This window comes from Thermobia domestica, chromosome 6 (genome assembly GCF_964235325.1).
Source record: "Thermobia domestica chromosome 6, izTheDome1.hap1.1, whole genome shotgun sequence".
NCBI lineage: Eukaryota > Metazoa > Arthropoda > Insecta > Zygentoma > Lepismatidae > Thermobia > Thermobia domestica.
In genome coordinates, this window is record NC_137459.1 from 16,825,162 (window position 1) to 16,846,906 (window position 21,745).

The 21,745-nt window shown below is 37.0% G+C and overlaps 1 protein-coding gene across 5 annotated transcripts in view; it reads right to left on the reverse strand.

The window, feature by feature from the left end:
- LOC145687854 (dnaJ homolog subfamily C member 25 homolog) overlaps window positions 1-21,745 on the reverse strand; it is a 315,599-nt gene that overhangs the window by 86,815 nt on the left and 207,039 nt on the right. The window lies entirely within an intron of this gene.

Below are 21,745 nucleotides of genomic sequence, written 5' to 3' on the forward strand. Positions count from 1 at the left end.
CCTGGTTAGAACCAATTTAAATGAGTCAAAACTTAAGAACGAAGACAGGAAGAAGTTGATTTTCTTGACCAGTTTTTCACAGAGAAAAATCCGTTCACTGGACAGCGGTATATTGTACAAATATACAGTATACTCTGCTTACTATAGAAATCAGTATGGAGCATACGTTATCCGTATGCTACATAGGCACTGTCATTAGGTGTTACATCATGCCGTTGCAGGATGTCTGACATCTAACAGTTTTCCGTATATCACATGTATATACTTATGTTACGTTCGTCAGCTATATGTTATATACGTCCATTTGTATGTGAGATCCTGACCGCCTACATTGTTTCATAAGGAAAGTACGTATAAATGGAACACTTATACAGAAAGTATTATACAACATGCGTTTTCAGTTATACGTGTGCTGTACGTTAAGTCTAAAAACTACAGGAATTACGCATGTAACCTATCTTTTTAAGTACGCCACTTACAATATTTTTTATCAGTGTAAATTTCCAAAGTATTCTATGTTACGCAAAGCCTTAAAGAATGTCTCTCTTGGACAAGTAGGCTATAATACCAGAAATAGTAAAACAATATTTAAAAAAATCCTTCTTACCACTTTTCTGAACCAGGGATAAAAGTGGATCTGAAAAGGTGGGGGGACGGTAGGTAGCGGCATGACGCCACGCCTTTCCCCTGCCTATCTTTGACCATTGTAATTTTTTTATGAACTGGAAGGATGCCGTATATATCTTTTCGAGGTGGGGGAGCGGTGTCCCGAGCGTTCCCCCGCACTTTTATCCATGCTCTGAACAACAACAATATTTCCACACCGCTAAACGTAATATAATTTAAAGATTGGATGCATGGTAGCCATTTGCCAATTCTCAAATCGTTATTGATTTATTTTAGCGGGAATAACTGTTAAAAGCCTCACTGTGTGTGTTTTATAATTATTTAATTCTCATCTACAATTTATTTTCACATTTAAAAACTGCAAAAAAAAGTGTGCGTTCTAAAATTATTGTATATTCACCTATCATTAAGACTTAAATTATCATGTATCACGATAAATTATCGTATAGTTGGCAAGCTTGGCAAGCATTGAAACCCTCCAACTTCAAGTCGAATAATATTTTTCAATACACTTTTTCCTGAAGGAAAATAAGGAACTCAAAGAATCTGCCGCACATAGAACATAAAATACTAGGCCTCTAATTTCTAACCGTGACAGTTTTCAAGATAGAAATAATTTCTTGTTATGTTAAGAATTTTGTTAATTTACAAATTGCGATCACTACGAATACATTTAATCCAATTTTGTAATTCATTGTTAATCAACGAATTACAACAGAATTAAACTTTTTTACGTTTTGCCGAACTTGATGTGACAGTGCCATCTACTGTGTTACTTGAGTACGACTTAGATGCAAACAGTACTTACACGTTAGCAGATGAAAGGGCTAGGAACAATTTGAGTAAACCACATTTCTATAACCATACCATCAAGCAGTAATGCCAACTCGTGGGAAAAATCCACTTTTATGAGATTTTTACATTAATTTCTCGAAAACAGATAAAGGGAATTGTAGTCGCGATTGGCAATTATATTGGATTTTACATATAGTCCAGTTGAGTTGAGTTGATTTAATTTTGAGTTTAACGTCCCCTTTAGCAGCGAGGCTATATGAGACGTGGACCTTCTGATTAATGTGGACTCCGAACCACTTGAGCTCCCACCGGGAATCGAACCCGGGTCTCCCGCGCTAAAGGCGCGTACGCTAACCGCTTATACATGTAGTCCAGTCAATGAAGATGGTATAGAGGACATTGTCGGGAACAGAATTTTTGACTGGGGGGCTGTATTTGGAGTAGTTAGGAGGTAAACATACTAAAAGCCCCCGGACCTACAAGATGAGCGGGGGGCAGGAGGGGCGGGAGAAGGTCACTTTTTGGGAGCTTTTCGCTTATATCTCGAAAGCGCTGCGTTGTAGGGATTTTTATAAAAAAGAAAGCTGAGAAAATTTCCGACAGAATTGTTTCTACTCCTTTTTTCCCTATTCCTAATAGTTTTCGAGATATCCGCTTGCGAAAATCGCAAATTTTCAAAAACGGCCTTTTTAGGCAAACTTTGCCTTTTAGTACCTCATCCCTTAACTTCAACCAATCGATTCCCGGCGGGAGCTCATGGGGTTCGGATTCCACGGTTAATACATTTACAATCCCGTAATAGTAGATCCCGTCTCATACGCCCTCGCTGCTGAAACGAACGTTAAACTCAAAATCAACTCAACTTTGGAAGGGTGGAGAGTGGAGGAAAATTTTCCTTTAAAGGCCCCTTATATTCAGGCATTAGGACTCGAGTCCAGTTTTTAACGCGAACTGTGTGACATTGCTAAAGAATCTGTTTAATTATAAGAGTGCTTTTATATTTCCTTAGAGTGATTCACTTTCGCCGTGACTACCGGTAATACTTGTGAGTGTTTTGTGTGTGATGGAGACATCCACGAATCTGCTGATGACGTTTTGAGAGTGTCAGAAAACGAGAACTCTTTTCGCTTATAAAAGCAAGTAAGGAAAGGAAGGACAACAAGATCTCCCAGATACATGGTTTGAAATCCCTCCTAGTTCACACTTCATGTCGGAAAAATTACACAACGATCCAAACCATTGTCGCTGATTTGAAGAGACATGTTGCATCAATAGCATCACAACCAACTGAAATAGTGAGTTTGAGATCTTTACTACCAGATTCTGATTTCAAAAACAAATGTTTTCTATGTGCTGATACTGTTGAGAATAAGGTAAAGAAACCCTGTGACAATCACACTGTCACGCAGAGATAGAACACTCCCTCTTTCCTCTGTCAGTTCATCCATAAAGATCAACGATGAAAAAGTTACAGTAGATCATTTCCTGCTTTTTCAAAGGATTTCAGTAATGAAAAAAGGAATGAAGATTTTGAAGATTTTTTTTAGAATATGAATTGGCCCCGTTTCCATTAGCCTTGTTCAATGAAGGTGGAACTAGAAAAACCTGGGAGCGCAAGACGGTCAACCAACTCACCTCTGTTCAGACTAAAGACCTCTTAGCACCAGAGAAACTTTTGAAGATTATTTTCTGCGAGTGCACCAAATACTATAGTGTCGAATGTAGGTGCAGAAGAGCCTCAAGGAACTGTTCTCTTTTATGTCAACACTGTCTGGGAAATTATTCCAATGGTGTCCCCGCGTTGGACAATGAGGACGATGACGCTGAAGAGAGAGAATCCCTACGCATCTCTGAAGAGACAGAATCCCTGGAAGACATGGAAACTAAGGTGGAAGAAAATATAGATGAAGATATAGGTGAAAATATAGATAAACGATACGAGCCACCTCGTGAGCCAATTACCGGATCTTCCCGTCCCAAGAGAGCCAAAACAACAAAATTCTCGTATGAATACTTTTTCTATAGTTTCAATGAATAACTGAAGATAAAATATTAAATAATAACTCACTTCAAAGAAACGTTAATGTTCTAAGATCTTTTTTCCTGAGGATTTGACTGAAGTTAAGGGATGAGGTACTAAAAGGCAAAGTTTGTCTATAAAAGTGAAGGAAAAAAGCGATTTTTGAAAATTTGCAATTTTTGCAAGCGGATATCTCGAAAACTATTAGGGACAAGGAAAAAAGGAATAGTAACAATCTTGTAGGAAATTTTCTCAGCTTTCTTTTTTAACATAAAAACTTTTTCGCTACGACGCACTGTTTTCGAGATATAAGCGAAAATCCGAAAAAAAAGTGACCTTCCCGCGCCCCTCATGTTTCCCCTGACCTTGTAGGTCCTGGGACTTTAAGTATGTTTACCTTCTAACTACTTCAAACACAGCCCTGAAGTTAAAAATTCTGTTCCCGACCTTGTCCTCTACACCCCGGTTTTGAGCGTTCAATTGACTGGACTAATAGTTCATCGTCAGACAACAGAATTCTCTATGGAGGCGAAGCAGACTAATGACTCCTCAGTAGCTTGAAGTCAGTGTTAATTGTCAAATTTTGTTACCGGAAAACGTATGCACGTTACTGTAGAAGTTACTCGTGATTCTCAAAAAAAAAAAAAAAAAAAAAAAAGTTCCAAGTCAGGTAAATAGTGTTCTGGTACTTAATAAATAAATTTTAAAAAATACGGAAGAAGTAAAATATGAGATTAGAAACAATCAACTTAGAACTGACTGACACAAACTGATTGTAGAGTAAAATTCTTCCAATATCGTTACGTTCATTAAAAGATGATCTCACAAAGGTATGATGTAAATGCTTAATACTGCCAAAAATATACTTCTTTTCGCCCATATTTTAAATTTTCTCTTTCAATTAAGGAAAATACTTAATCAAAAACTATTTGATAAATGCGGATTTCGAAATTTACAAATAGGCTAGTTCACTCATATATTGAAAAAAGTGAGTGACACAATATTTTTCATATTTTATATTAAATTTTGTAATTAGTTTAACGTGGGAAATTCAAGAACAAAATGAGAATTTCTGCCTCTCGAGACGGGATTTTGTAATTTTTTAGGTTGGCATCAGTGCCATAAAACAGTGCAGGTTAAAGAGTTAAGGGTGCAAGAACGGAGACAGTGACAAATACAGCTGCACTTATTCCTTGCGGGAGTGAAAAGGAGGGGCGGAGAAGTTTTCAGGAAGGCGGCTTCTTTTTTGATACACTGAAAGAAATACTTCCGTATTATTTGAACTACAATAGAGCACAATAAGTCTGCGGGGACATTCAGGGAGCACACCAACACCGAGGGAAGCTCACCCTCTTGTCTCCTGTGGTGTTATCAATGGACAGAAGAGATGTAAAAGACTGTTCGAAGAATAGAAAATAAAATATATACCTTACGACGCTGCTGTGGCTATTCCGGCATAAGATATGAAGAGATCTACTCGTAATACGTATATATTTTCATATACGTATATAAAAACGTCCCAAGGTAACTCTGGAACGCCTGGAGAAATTTCCATCAAATTTGATATACAGATGACTTACAATCTGAAAAAAATGTAGTGGGAATAAGACAATCCTAGCACCGTTAGAAAATCTGGTGAAAGGGTGGCATGTAAAGATAATGGAAAACGATCGATATTAGACTCCAATTCATAGCTTTTGGGGCCTTTGAGATGAATAAAGACATTTCCGATGCCATTTCAGTCCAAATTCATTTCTCATTGGTATGGGGGGGATGAAGGAGTGACATGTAAAAAAAATAATAGAAAACGACCGATATGAGTGCCGAACCCAAAGTTTTCGTGGTCGTTGAGATGAACAGTAACATTCTTGATGCCCTTTAAGTTCAAATTCATATCTCATGCCTATTCTAAGGGGAGAAAGAGTTCGGTAAATCTATTCTCATGCGAAGGACAGACATTTCAGCTAGTTTATGCATAAAATAAAGGTTGAGTCAGTATTATGTTTTAGAGAACAGAAAAATATCCACTCCAAACAAACTGACACGGTCTAAAAATAAAGATAAAATTCTGTGAATAATGAACTTTCACTACCGCTTTAATCTAACTTCTGCCCAAAATGGTCGTTTGTTGCATCAATTTTACAATGTGATCTCATATTAGGTTTTAGTAGAATATCTGGCGCTCGCAGTAAAGTGCTTCCCGAACGCAGAACGAGATGGAAGCGTACTTTTATAGGAAAATAAAAGAGGTCTTACAATTAGATTCGTTTCTTGATTTTGGTTTGTTCTTGTCTGCTACTGTGAATTAAGGCAACCCGCAATATTTTGAGGCACTTAGCAGGTGGTTAGGCAACCAAATCAACAGGGTGGCATGTTGGGTTGCATACCCTACAACCGCATAGGAGCAATGTGATAGCTTGAAAACCGATCAATATAGCCAGCCCGAAGAACTCACAAGTGCTGTGTTATGAAAGTTGTCTCTTAATTATAGAATCCAGTACAAGAAAACGAAGGTGGTAGTTGGATAAGAAAATCATATAAAGCGTAAAAAAATACGAACATTTCCGTAATTTACATGAAAAAACTCATCTCCCCGCCTTATTACGAGAAGGAAATTTCGTCTAAAAGAGTGGCTATATTTATAACAATATTCATTTAAAAATACAATATAAGCCCATTAATTTGTACAACCTCTGTAATTTGCCATGAAGTGCATGTTAGTTTTGGAACAAAAACAGGAAATATAGAACCAAAGATTAGGATAGGAATTAGATTTCTGAGCTTTCAGCATCTATGATTATGTTAGGCTCTCAGACATATGAGGGTTTCAATCGACGATCACAGTGCCGGGAGAATTGAAGAGTAAGAAAGGAATGGGGAAGGAAGGAAGCGGTCTGTAACTATTATCTTAAGTGCCATCCCAGAATTTGCTTGGTGTGATGAGGAAAACCAAGATAAAACCTCACTCAAGATGGCTGGCCTGAAATAGCTGTTACAACTTCTCGATTGAGTGTCCCCACCGAGAATAGAATCTGGGACCTTTCTCACCAAAGCCGAGAGCATTAGCGACCACGCTATGCGGAGTCACCACAAAGCATCAAATAATTGTAACAATTTTATCCTTAAATTAGCTCTATATTTAAATTAATTTAAATTAATGGGACATAGTGCCTCAGTGGTAGAGTGCTTACCTCTTGTGCGCGCGATACTTGGTTCGATCCACGGCCAAGTAAGTTTGTGGCGAACAACATCGTGTCAATGACTTATCTCGGAGTACTCCCGTTTCTTCCCACTTTCCCATTTCACAAATTATTCCTACATCATTCACTTGCATTAATCAACCCGTCTCCCTTAGCCTAAAGGGCATAAACGTGGGACGTTAAACTGAGAGATAAAGATTTAAATTCAATTAATATTTTCCCTAACAGATGTGCTTTAAGAATCCTATTTATAATGCAGAAACCTCTCAATCTGTGCGCAACGCTAATATGCAAACTTCAAAACAATTAAGAAGTAAGGGTTGAATAAATCTTTATTACAAACGCAACACGCCGCAGTCTATCAGTCATTCCCATTCTTAGTAGTTCGGAATGAGGCTAATAGTTGTCGCTAGCTGCTCTGTCTCCTACCTAACGCCAAGAGATATTGCTAGCGTTCAGGCATTTAATATATGGATTGAAGGTTTGGGGAAAGGAAATTAGTTTGTCTAATTGAAGAATAAAGTGAAAGTGCCATTGTATTTAACTAGTAACACCTCCATAAGCATAAATAATAATAATAATAATAATAATAATAATAATAATAATAATAATAATAATAATAATAATAATAATAATAATAATAATAATAATAAATTTATATTCCATTTTATACCGTGTATGCTAAAGGAGGCAAATGATTAACGAAAGTAAAATCTTATGAACGGATTCATATGTGGTAAGGAAACTGGGAGGAAACGGGAGATATCCGAGAAAACCCACGCATAATACTGTCCACCTCAAACACACATGGCGCGGTGGCTCTGTGGTAAAACACTCACCAATGGTTCATGAGGTGCTTGGGTCAATCCCAGCTCGCGCCAAGTGAGCTCTGTGGTGGACAAACACCGTGCGCGTGGGTTTTGTCAGGGTTCTCCCGTTTCCTCCCATTTTCTTTATTTCACAATTTCATTCACTTCTCATTGCCGTCTCCTTTAGCTTAGCCGGCATAACCATGGGACGTAAAACTTCACGATTTCATTTCGAACTAACATGACATGGGGTCGAACCAGGGATCTCTCGAACAAAAAGTAATCTGAGGTGCTGTATCCCCTGTTCTTTAGCCTAAATAGTTAAACTGCATGGAGTAAATAATAATAATAATAATAATAATAATAATAATAATAATAATATTAATAATAATAATTCGAAACATAGACCTAAGTTATCAGAAGTAATATGTATAATTCGAAATATTGAAATATCTTACTTGATTCAAGAAATTGTCAAAAATTTTACTGTTTGCAATCTTATTGATATCGTAAACGTTATACTGAAAATTCAAATCAGAAATATTGTCTACTGAATTTAATTAATGACAATTCTAACATTCATACACTCATATGTAGTATTATTTGCTTGTATTTTTTAAACAAAAGTAAAATGAAAACCTGTAATTATTTATTTCCCCCAAGAGATGAGTTAAAATTTTATGTTTACAACGCTAGACGCTCGTACGCGCCGTCCTCGTAGCCGTAGTGACGCGTCAACATTAAAAAGTTTTTACGTGAAATCGAACTCCCATTCAGAGTTTCCAGACAGACGTTGGCGAGACGCTATGGATCGATCCGTCGAGACAAACGCAGCTTCCCGCGCTACATAGAGATGATGACACCTGTAGCCACGTGAATTTCAACAACGAACGACCAAGAGAAATAGATGAAACTGTCACCAGAAGTTTCTCCTAGATTTTCCACACTCAATCTCATCCTTCCCCTTCCATATCTATCTAGGAATCTCAGTCTCTACTATAGGAAATAGAAAGCAAACGAGAATAGATTTGTTAAGGTACCTTCCGTAAAAATAAAATAAGCGAGAGAAAGAAAGAAAGAAAGAGAAAGAGAGAGTGAGGCGAGATGAGAGAACTGCTTCAGCTATTGTACAAAATAGTAAATTTCTAGTGTTAGCTCTAGGACTAGTTTCATAGTAAATTTAGAACTACAAACTAGAGCTACTGTAACAGGAGAACATATTTCTGGAGCCGTATTATCCTGACTTAAATTTTATGCTAATCAAAAATATAATAAAATGAAACCTAAAATCAATAGCAGTGATGCTAATCTCCAATTAATTAAAATTGAACTAAATTCATATTTAGATCTAGTATTCTCTTTCCATTCTTTTACTGCTAGTACGTTGTAAAATATTGTTATAAAGAATTCAAAAATGTAAAATAACATTCATACTTTTATACTCAATATGTCCCCATTGCTATTTAAGAAAAAAATAATTGAATCACAAAATAATGTATTAATGGAAGATTTTTTGAATAAATGATTCATAATTTTTGCCAGATAAGAAACCTAGTGTGAAAATGTATGAAATTTTGGTAAATGTGGAAACAATTGCGAATGTCTGCCATAGTGGAGAATATTGTAGTTAAGGGGGGCGTGTTCAAGTGTACAGTGGGCGGTGCGTCTGGGCCACGCGTACTGGAGACGAAAAGGATGTGGAATTACATCTTGAATACTTATCATCTCCTCATCATATTCTCTATTTCTAGTTACTAGAGCACTAGTTTACCTCACTATTACATCCTAGACAAAACTATTACACGTGTAAAAGCATCTAATAGAAATAGCAGAGACTACACTGCACATTGGAAAAGGAAAAAAATATCTGGTTGAATAATGTAATGGAACTAGTTCTCGTGGGGTAGCACGCTCCGTACTATACATAAAGCTTTGCGTAGAACTATCCGTTTTTTGCGCTCTTCTAGAAGAAACTGAAAAAAAATATGAGGGATGCCTAGCCTAGAATAAAAAAAAAACTAGTGACTAGTGTAGTTACTAGACTAGTTGTAGAAATAGCTATTTCATATTCTGTCAAATAGTAGAGACTACAATATACTATTTTCTATAATAATCTAATAGGGAAACATCGAAGGAGAGAAGGTTTCTGTGACTAGGAGAAACGGGCTAGAATTACAGATATCCGACAACTGTTAGTTGAGTGGTTACTGTATCTTAAACACATTCATATATGCACACACTTCAAATGTCATTTGTATTTCATTTGTATTTTTTTACGTATATATCTGTCTAATTCTAGAAAAGAAATTTTCGTATTAAATATTCTGGAGATACAGTAGTTCTGATTCTTTTAATTACATTTTTTAAAAAATATATTATATATGAAATGTATATATATATACGCATATTATCGCAGACGTTTTCAATGGAACGAGGACATATAAATGACCTATTTACATGTTCTGACTGAACATGTTTCTTTCCAATTAGTTATTACGTAGTTATGAATTAAATACCTTTTATTTAGGCTATTTCTACAGTAACCCTTCTCACGCAAGTGTATTGGAGAGAGAAGTGGATGTTGGTCAAAGGCAGTGTCGTTAACTGAAGCGTTGTCTCTCCCGTGAAATAAAGGTCATTTTGTGAAATCGTAGTTGCCATGGTTTTGTACACAGCTGACAAGCAAGAGAGAGAGGGCGGGACCGGAGGAGCAAAACAGATCGAGGAAGGGATATATTTACATCAACTTAAAACTGTAATACATATATATGTCTATATTTGTGTTTCTTAACTGAAAAGCTATAGAATTGATTTCAAGAAGGTGTTTGTACTAATACTTTCATTGAAATCTCTGAATATTACAGAACATCTATAATCACACTAAGCCTCCATTAAACTAAATAAATATCATGAAAGGTGAGGAGAGATCTGTGCAAATTGTAATAACTAGTTTGTATAACAACTTTCATGGAATGAAATGAATCTGCAGTATTTGGAGCGAAAAAGCAATATAACTAGATATCGGCTTTGGAAAAGATAATTTACGAGCGCGTTTCTCGAGGTTCATTCAAGAATTTAACCCTCGAGTAGATGAGTTTGTGTAGTTTGAAGGGGAAGCTTTAAATAAGGGGTAGAAAAGAGTAATCAAGACGAAATCTGTTTACTTCAGCTAATTATAATTTCGTCTAATACTTTATCAGCTGAGTCATTCACAGATAAGACTCTATGTCGCACTCAGAGTAAAATCTAAATATTTATTTACATAAATAAAAATGAAAGCGACTGTTTGTGACTTAATAACTCTTCAACTACCCGATCGATTTCGAGCAAATTTTTAACATAGATGCGGTTTGGGCCTGGATTTTTTTTTTATCATTTCACTTTGACGGTGAAACTTAGGGGTGGGGGAGGGTATATATATGATCAAAAATGACCCATATTAGTGTCGAATCCATAGTTTTCGGGGTCGCCAAGATGAACAGTGACACTTCCGATGCCGTTTAAATCCAAATTTAGCCACGCAACTTGCAGGAGGGAAGGGGCAGAAATATAAAAATGATCGAAAATGACCGATATCAGAGAGCGCTTCAATAACAGTAAAAAGTGACTGACTAACGGAACATATTACTAATTTTTCTTATTTTAACACAGCGAAGCAGATAATTGACGCTAGTTTATTTTAAATACATAATTATATTCTTCACATTATTTTCCTTGGGATCTTGATATCAAAACGAGGGCACTAATGTATTTACTGCATCCGCCTACAAATAATCCGAAATTAATACTTATATTAATTTTTCCCTTGTGTCCTTATCAGCTCGAAAGGAAGAAAAGGAAAGTATGACTAATTGGTAAATTGTGAGAACAATAATTCATAGTTTTCATTTAAATGTGTGCATTAAATTTCAAAACTATGGTATGCACATGTGTCGGAAGTCTTATAGAAAACTGTGAATTATTGTTGAATATCATAAATGAAATAAAATGAAATCTTTAAGTTTTACGTCCCACGGTTATGCCTGTTAGGCTAAAGGAGACGGTGATGATGAAAGATGAGTGAAATGATGGAATGAAGAAAGTGGGAGGAAACGGGAGAACCCCGAGAAAACCCACGAGCACAGTTGTTGAATATCATTTGCTTTGTCCACCCGTCTGTCCGTATATCTGTCGACAGATATATGAGAGCAAAAACGATCAGAATTAATAAGAATTGGCTTCCTGCAATCGATTCAACGTCCCAACAATAGGTTCCATGTCTGTCGTTGACTCTGTGTTCAAACGAAAAGTGATTCAAATTGACCATTCTCGGTTTCAACAATTAATGTCATGGAACGTAAAGGGTAGCAGATAGCGAAAAAGGTTTTTTTTCTTTCTTTCTTTCTTTTTTCTTTCTTTTTCTTTCTTTTTTTTTTTTTTTTTTGCGCTCAGCGTCTCGAGACAAGTGTAATACTCCTTTATATGCAGCAAAAACCAGTAAGATATATCGAGATGCGGATTTTTGCAATATATTCTGCGTCCCACAAATAGGTTCTTGTATTTAAATCTTAACCCTTGGAGTACCAAGATGGGGTCAATTTGACCCCAGCGAGACATCTTCCATTTTTTATTGTATTAAAAAAATATATACTGAAATGTCTTCTAGAAATGCTTTTATAAGTCTCTTGAATAATTTTGTACACTTAACAAGTACCGTAGTCTAATTTTTCTTTTTATTCACAGAAATGGAAAATGGGGTCAAAATGACCCCATCTTGGTCATTCATAGAATAAAAGAGTTTTCAGTCATATTCCGAGAGAAGGGAAGAAAAAATTTCTCATCCCGCCAAATGTAGATGGCGCTGAGGGCATGGCATTTTCGTGCAAGCGAGTTTTGGACGCCATAATCATTTTGTTAGTTTCTCTTATGTGGTACTTTTTCCTCTTTACAATAAATGTTCATTGCTTGTATTGTAACAACAGAATATCATTTGATCTCTTTGCTGGCCTTAGACTCACGGAAACATACGGGGTCAACTTGACCCCATTTTGGGCATTTAAGTAAAATTTATATCTTGGTACTCCAAGGGTTAAGGGGTTAAAATTAGTCGTTTCCCGTTTTGAGACTTATCACCATAGAACAAAATTTGTCATATATAACGACAAAAGGTTTTCTGCAATTGAGTCAGGTTTTCAGGAGAACACCTCGTCACAGCCCTCAATGCTCTACAAACCGGAACTAGTTGAAATTTACTATAACTGATTCTGAATTTGAATTTAAATGGGATCGGAAGTGTCACTCTTCATGTTAGTAACCCCGAAAACTATGGATTCGACACCAATATTCTTCATTTTGGTTCATCTTTATATATCTGCCGCTCCCCTATTGCAAGCTAAGGGGCTAAATTTATATTTAAACAGCATTGGAAGTGTCAGTGTTCATCTCAGTGACCCGAAAAACTATATATTCGACACTAATATCAGTCATTTTTGATCATTTTTAAATGTCTCTTCCCTCTGCTTCCCCTAAGTTGCACTGTCAAAGTGATAAGACGAAAACCATCTCAGGTTCGAACATCATTTATGTTGAAAATTTGATCGAGATCTGTCGGGTAGTTGAATAGTGATGAAGTCACAAAGACAGTTACTTTCAAATATATATATACCCTGCAATCCCCTAAGTTGCACCGTCAAAGTAAAATAAAAATCTCCCCAGGCCCTTGTATAACGATATTACCAATCTTTACCCTACGTGCCATGTTATGGATTGCAAATGGCCACTAGTGTTAGCTACGAGAGAAGATTTAAAGAATTCTCTTCTCGAAATGGTGTCGCGACAGTGTTGTCTCTTCGTGTCTCGCATCTTATCATGAAAATTTCATATTCGGTAATGTCTTGAGCAACACCAGTTCTCACCTACCACCAAATCCGCAACGATACGAGCCAAAGACATACGAACGACCTGTTTCGCTAATTTGGAGCTCCGCAATTTGTCGTAAATACAGAATTAAAATGAAGCCTAGGACTGAATATGAAATTAATGTTTGGAACCCTCTTGCCACAAATCAAACTCACAACCGTCCATATCGTTCTGTATACTTATTCTTTTATTTGAAATTTCGAGTTTTTCTGGGACACGGACTTACTTCGCCCATGGGTGCCCATTTAAAAAGTTCAAAGTTCCAAACATTAAATTAAATAATTAATTTTTTACCAAAATCTGTACCTATACCTCTGCCATGCAAAGAAGTAACTACGGGAAGTAACATATCTTTGAAAAGGGAAGCTGAAGGAAATTTCCAAACTTGAATAACCTTTCACCTCCTTTCATATTTTAAGAAATATAAGAAAAAATATAAAAATGAGTGTTTTATAATTAACACATATGAATAAAATAAAACAAGATAAATAAACTGAGTTGTGTACCATCTGTCAAGTAAATTATGGAAAATAACATCATTTGAAAAGCACATTCGTAGTTAATGCTAAATACAAAAACTCTTACAAATGAGTACAGTTGAAGAACGAGTTATGGGAGTAATACAGAAGATATTCACGGTTAACCCATACCCTGCTAAAACCGGAAGTGGTTCAAATTTACTATTATTTTCCGGTTTTCGTACTGATTTCTACACACCAAAAGCGGTAAGAGATATCGAGATGCGAATTTTTGTAATTGATTTAGCTTGCCAAAAACAGATTCCATTATTTACATTAATCCTGTATTCAAACTGGAAGTGGTTAAAATTTACCATTTCCGTTTCCAAGGCAGTTCCTAGATCAATCTGCGACCAAGTAAGTTTGTGGTGAACAACATGGGGTATCCGTCTCCGTTAGTCTATCGGGCATAATCGTGGGACGTTAAACTGAAAGATTTCATTTTTATTTACATTTCCGGAAGTCGTCGAATTTACCAGAACTTTTGCTTTCAATAGAGATTTTCATAGAGTAAAAACTATAAGAAATGTCGAAAAGCGGTTTGTTTACAATCGATTCAGCGTGTCAAGAATAGGTTCCAACGTCTCTGTTAATCCTCTATTCAAACCGAAAGTGGTTCAAATTAACGTTTTCTGTTTCAGCCTTAATCCCCATAAAACAAAAGGCGTAAGCAAAAGCAAGTAGGAATGTTTATATATATATATGGATTTACAGGGGCGGACCAAGGCAAAATTTTCACTCGGACTAAGTGACTTTTTCGCCCCCCCCCCCTAGTCCTAGCCTATATTTTACATTTTATTACAGTCATTTTAATATTTTAAACCCATTTTTCATAAAGAAAAATTAATACTTAAATCTATGATATAGCTCCATTCTTTCTTCTACATGTCATGTCTTCATTTGCCGATACAGGTCCCCCCTAATAATATGAAACTCCCTTCTTCGATTGTAGAATAGAAAAAAGACGATGTAATTGATGCTACTTTACAAGAATATAAACAAAAGAAAGTGGGTAGAAAAAACGTTATAAAATTTACTTTTTGAGGCTCTTTTTGACGCCCCTCTGACTGTGGCGCCCCAGGCAGACGCCCGGGTTGCCCGGCCTTTGGTCCGCCCCAGAGGTTCTATCTTTAATCTTATTCCTCTATTGCAACCAGTAGTTATAGGTATATTACTTCAAGTTTGAGTATTGAATTCCCATATTTTGGAAGTCTACCATAATTTAGATTCGTTACAATTTTGACCACATGTATGTATAAGGAAGATGGGTATCTAATCCAGTTTTTTTTTCTTTTAATCGGTTGAAAATATTTATTCAGAAGATATTGCAATTAAATTTTAAGAAGGTCTGTCAATTAAGAATAGATTTAAGACAGTCAAATTTAGATTCTATTTTATCGATATAATCGGCCATACACTGAGAATGTGGAAGCAAAAGCTTTACAGGTGCACCGCATGGCGCTGCAACTGTCGATACGAAAATCAAATGGTCAAGACTTACGCCGCATGTTGTCACTAGAATCGGTAGTAAATATAAATTGTTCATACTTATATAGACATTTTCCATTTATTCCAACAGAGGCGCTGGTAATTACGATTGATTCTGAATTGTTACAATTCCTTATTTTTACAATAATGAATGATTACGTGCATATGGTTATTTAAATATGCTTTATTCAGAACTACAGCGTTTGTTCAGAAGGTACTAGAACTGAAATTTTCCCGTCAAAACGTGGTGAAGGAAGGGGATGTTACAACGATGGTTGGATGGGTGGGGGGTCTTATATACCAGCGAACAGTCGTTAGCAGTGATGCCAACTTGTGGGAGCTTTTGACCCTATTTTCTCGGAAAGGGATAATAAGCAGCATATATGGGATTTTTCGAGAAGATCGAAATTTACGGCTTATTCATTTAGATATTGTAAAAAGTGACTAACACAAAGAAATTTAATTTTTAATATTATAGCATACTTTTAATTAGTATAACGTGGGAAATTCACACGTAAAATGGGATTTTTTTTGCCTTTCGACATGGGATTTCATATTGCTTTAGGTTGGCATTACTGGTTGTTAGTCGTCTCCAAGTCTTCGCGGAGTTTAGATCGAGTTTAAGGCGAACCCGTTTCAAGGTGCGTTGTTATCTCCACAATGAATCGTTTGTTAGAGCAGCGTTACGCAGTAAAGTTTTGCGTCAAACTGGTTAAAACTGCAAGAGACAACCATGACATGATCAAGACTGCTTATGGAAATGATGCCATGGGTCGGCCAAGTGTTTTTGAGTAGTACAAATGGTTTCGTAATGAAACTAATGTTGATAAAGTTTTTTGATTGCAAAGGAGTGGTTCCCAGATAGTTTGTACCGCCTGGTTAGACTGTGAATGCTGCATTCTACGTGAAAGTACTTGAAAGACTCAGAAAACGAGTCGCCCGCGTCCGTCCAGCAATCGCTGGATCATGGAAATTTTATCACGATAATGCGCCGAGTTACACTCCTTTGCTGTCATGGACTGTCTGATCACACAGCTTTCCCAGCCACCCTAAAGCCCAGATGTCGCTCCAGCAGACTTCTTTGTCTTCCCTCGAGTAAAAAGCGTCATGAAAGTACGGCACCACGGATCGGTCCAGGCCATTCAAGAGACCGTAACGAGGGAGCAGAAGAGCTTTCAGTTTCTATGTTCCAGGGAGCCTCCAGTGATTGGCAGAGTCGCTGGAAACGCTTTGTGGATGCAGAAGAAGCATATTTTGAAAACTATTAAGTCAATGTGTCAAAATTGTGAATACGTTTTTTGAAAAAATATCAGTCGTACTATTTTCCGAATAAACTCTGTATCACATTACAGTTAAGTTAGAATTAAGAGCATATTTGAAGTAGGGGATTCGTAGCTTTGCATCCCTTGAAAGACTAGATTCTTTAGAACGGTGGTTGGTGCATCTTTTCGAGGATAACGGTCCCTTGAATAAATGCGTATGTCCTAAGCGCCTCTCGTCAATTTACTCCCTCTCCCATCCATGCACAAGGTGAACGTAAAACTTGGATGGAGCTGTCTAACAACCAGAGAAAAAAATTCGACTCCCAAAATCAGCCTATATATGAGGGACTCGGGAAAACATAACGGTATATCACATTTTCTAACTTTCGAGTAAATTGGAGAAGAAGCTTGACCATTCCCATTCAATTTAATGCAATAACATACATCAGACAAGCTTTTCCTGCAGGTACGTTTCACAAATAAAACTACCTAACTACTATTCAGTGATTCGATCGCAACCCATCTTACGTAACAAGCCAACCTCAGCTAAAGTGACGCTTATCATTATGTTTTTTCCGTGTCGCTCATATATATATATATATATATATATATATATATATATATATATATATATATATATATATATATATACTTACTTACTTATAAAGGGAACTGTTTTCCATAGTTCGTCTTATCAGGGGCCCACCCACGTTGGAGTGCACCAGGTCCAAACCACCCAAACAACTTCCAAACTCAACATAATTTGTACACTTTCTCAATAAATTTATACTTGCTTAACATCGAAATAATTAATCTAGGATGAAATAATTGTTGATCTTACGTTTCATCTGTACTGTTTCTCTTCTAAAAATATTCTAGTTCTATCATTTTTTTCCCTGAAAATATAGGTGAAAGTATCTTACAGATATTTATCGTGTCTTTAGATGCAGAATATCGTGTCTTTAGATGAATAGTACATAGACGTAGTGGCCTGTAGTAGTCGGCCTTTCCTCAAAGATTGAACCACTCCCAACAAAAATTTCTGAGTACGCACCTACCCAAAGAAAACAAATAAAGAAACCAGGGGGAGGTTAATCGATTTATGATTTGTTTTCCGAAAATCATTAGAGAAACATTGGATAACTAACCATACAGGAATATAAATCCATTTTGGACGAATGATTTTAACTTGGAGGCAGGGTATATTTTTATATAAAGCTAACCAAGAAAGTTCTGTCGCTTTTTGTGGAGGTCTGTGTTCAATTGGTCTTCACATCGTGAGTTGAATACGAATGGAGATAAGATGCTCAGTTGTTCGTGTGAATATATTCCTAACGTACTATTTGATTGTGGGAGTTCACTTAAACCATGAACTTACGTAAAGACAGAGTAAACGTGGGATCTGCACAGAGCGTCATAAGGGCGTGTATGCTGTATGAGTTCAAACTGGGGTCAAACGCCGACAGTGTAGCGGTGATTTAACAAGTTTAAGGACTGTGACGAAACACTCGAAAACGCACCACGTGAGGGATGAGCAACACATGTACAAAATGAAGATCTGCAATCAGCAGTTGAGGCAAACTTGGGACAAACAAATCAGGAACTGCGACTATAATTCAGTGTGAATGAAAAAAAAAAAACATTCGGCAGCACCTTCATCAACTCGGGAAGCACTACAAGTTGAGTCTATGGGTCCCACATGATATGAGTCCGGGCCAGAAGGCAACGCGAACAGGCACCTGTGTTTTCTGCTGCCTTGTCTGAAGAAAGAGCCGTTTCTGGACAGGTGTTGGCATGTTATGAGAAGTTGATTCTGTACGAAGCTCCATGGCGCCGTCATCATTGGTTAGCATCCCCATGAACCGCTTCCAAAACAGCCGAAACCAGCACTTTATCAGAAGGAGGTCCTCCTATGTTTTTGATGGATTGCTCGCGGCATCGTGCATCGGGACCAGGTACCAGCTGGTAAGAGCATCAATGCAACTGTGTACTGTCATCAGTTGAGCCGTGTTCAAGAAAAGGTCAAAACTCTGGAGCCAACACTTCTGAATCGCAAAGGGGTCCTCCTGTTACAGAACAACGCTAAACCCCACGTGGCTAGGATGTCCCGGTGCACCATTCTACGCCTTGGATCTGAAACACTATTGCATCCGCCATACTCCCCGGACATTGCACCGTACGATTATCATTTGTTCCAATCCTTGGACAATCACCTTAGACGACGCCAGTTCAAATCTCTAGTAGAGGTACAAAATGCACTTGATACCTTCTTCGATTCACAGCCCATCAAGTTCTACATCGATGGAATCCATGGCCTTCCAGAACGTTGGTAGAAGGTCGTCAATGCTGATGGGGATTATTTTTGATCTTCCAGGCAACTCTTAGATGACATATCGATGTTCGAAGGTGGTGGGTGAAAAAGCGACAGAATTTTATTTTTGTACCTTTCTAGTTCTAAAAAACTCGATTTTTGTTTCAAAAGAATAACACTAATGAAGAATAATTTCGGTGTATTTCAACCAAATATTCTATTTGTGGGAGGGAATAGTATCATAATGTTATATAAAGGAACGAACAGATAGTCATGAATACAAACACCCAAAAAACATATTTTCGATATTAAAAAGTTTACTCCCATCTTTTATCTTTGTTCGGAAGTATTGAAATTAACAGTAGTAGCACGATGTTATGAAACCTTCCATGCTATTGTGTATTGTTGGTTGCATAAAGGCATGGCGTTCAAAAATTTTACTCCATAAGTGCGCTCACTCGTTGTAGTTCAATGGGTTGTCCATTAGTAAGAGATGCATTACTTTAAATTCGTTTAACAGGGGGTTGCCCACGATTAAAAAATGTCGACTTTCACTGATCTCCCGAACAACGCATTTAACCGGGGTTATGTCCCGATACATTGCTGGCAACACTGAGGCCTGTACTTAATAACAGTACCTGTATGGCACGATGAATGAAACGGTGAAGGTAGAAGTGGTTTCTTTCAGGAAGGGGTTTATGGACTTTTCACCACACGACGATGTGACCAACAGGCCTCCTGCAATAGGTGGCCAATCGGAATTGTGAATAGAACACGACCCGAGGCCCTTCGAATTCCTATACAATGCACGCCATCAGAGCAGCAATGACATAGGACAATCCCTCAATGGAGAGAAGTTTGGCCACAACTTCGGTATCTGAAAAGCAGCTTCCAACATCATCTGGAAGAAGTTTACATTGTAAACGCGTAACAAAGCATGCTGAAATCAGAAAATTCTATGAAACATAATTCGACTATTTTTATTGTTGGCAACGTTCTGTGGTCCATTTAAAAAAATATGTGTGTAAAAAACGAGCTACGAACGTGTGATAAATAGAGAAACGTCTAAAAGCTAGCACGTGAAAATAAGATTGATAACTCAATGAGATGTAACAGAGAAAATATATTTTTTTAAGAGTGTGTTCGTGTATTTTTATCGAATCAAATGAAATGTAATCTTTATGTTTAAGGTCCCACGATTATGTCTATTAGGTTGAGAAAGACTATGATCAAAGCAAGTGAATGATGATGGAAGAATTGGTGACATGTGAAAGTGGGAGAAAACGGGAGTACGTCGAGAAAACTCAAGGGGAACGATGTTGTCCACCACAAATTTACTTGGCCACAGATCGAACCAGGGACCACACGCACCAGAGGTAAGAGCTCTACCACGAAGCCACCGTGCTCCCATTGTGTATTTTTGTTTTTTCTATTACTAGAGAAAAGATAAATGGATATTATTCAGTTTTAGATTTAATCGAGGCTACTGTCAAACATGGGATCACAAATTTGGGCTATTGCACTATAGTTGAGTAGGATGATATGACTAAAAAATGCATGATTCAGGAGAAATTATACAATATTGTGATTTCCTTACTTTTTGTAAAATAAATAAAAGGGATATTTTTTACTACCTTTTATATGCCAGGGGGCACGGTGGCTCAGTGGTAGAGTGCTTACCTACGGTGTGTGTGGTCCCTGGTTCGATACACGGCCACGTAAGTTTGTGGTAGACATCATCGTGCCCATGGGTTTTCTCAGGGTATTCCCGTTTCCTCCCACAACCTTACTCCACCAAATCTTCGTTAAAACGAAAGAATTTTGTAAGCTCGATATCCTTTTATATGCTGTTTTATTAATGCTTTTGAGAAAACAAGAAAAGATAGTGATCGTGGAAATAATCGACTTCCATATGTCAACGATTTACAATTTTTCATGGCTCCTATATGCTGACACAATGATTTCCGAATGCCTATTCGTCTGTTCACTTATCCATTCGTTCGTTCCGCTGTATACACTAAAGGCCATAGCATTCAATAAATCTAGCCCGAATTTTAAATTTAAGGCTTTATAGGATTCTCTAGAAGCATTTTTCGAATATTCTTTCTACCATCAAGACCAAGTACCGAAGGGTGAAAAACAAAATTTACAATTTTCTTGAGAAAGGCTGTACGGATTTTGTTCATATTTCATTACTTACTTCATAATGTGGCATAAACCATTTTTCCTGGGAAAATCAGATTTTATCGGACGTTTCTCTTAGAAACTTCAGTGCATTTCATAGATAGATATGTCTTTAACAACGTTATAATATGGCATAAACCGTTCCACTTGGAAAGTCCACAAGAGGTACAACACTCTTGTAGATGAGATGTTTTAATCAGATGATTTTCTCAAAAACCTCTCAGCCGATTTTGTTCACCTACATAAATGTATATAGAAATGAAAGTTACTATGTTTGTCACTTCGCACCTCTTGGACCACCCGATCGATCTCCGTCAAATTTTCAACTTAGATGAGGTTCGGTCCTGGGATGGCTTTTATCATTTCACTTTGACGTTGCAACTTGCGGAAGAGGAAGGGGAAATATTTTAAAACGATCGTAAATATCGGATATTAGTGCCGAATCCATAGTTTTTGTGTTCACTGAGATGAACAGTGACACTTCCGATGGCCTTTAAATCGAAATTCAACCCCGCAACTTGGAGTAAGGGTAGGGGCAAGAAATAAAAATGATCGAAAATTACTGATATTAGTATTGAATCCATAGTTTTTGTGTTCACTGAGATGAACAGTGACACTTCCGATGGCGTTTAA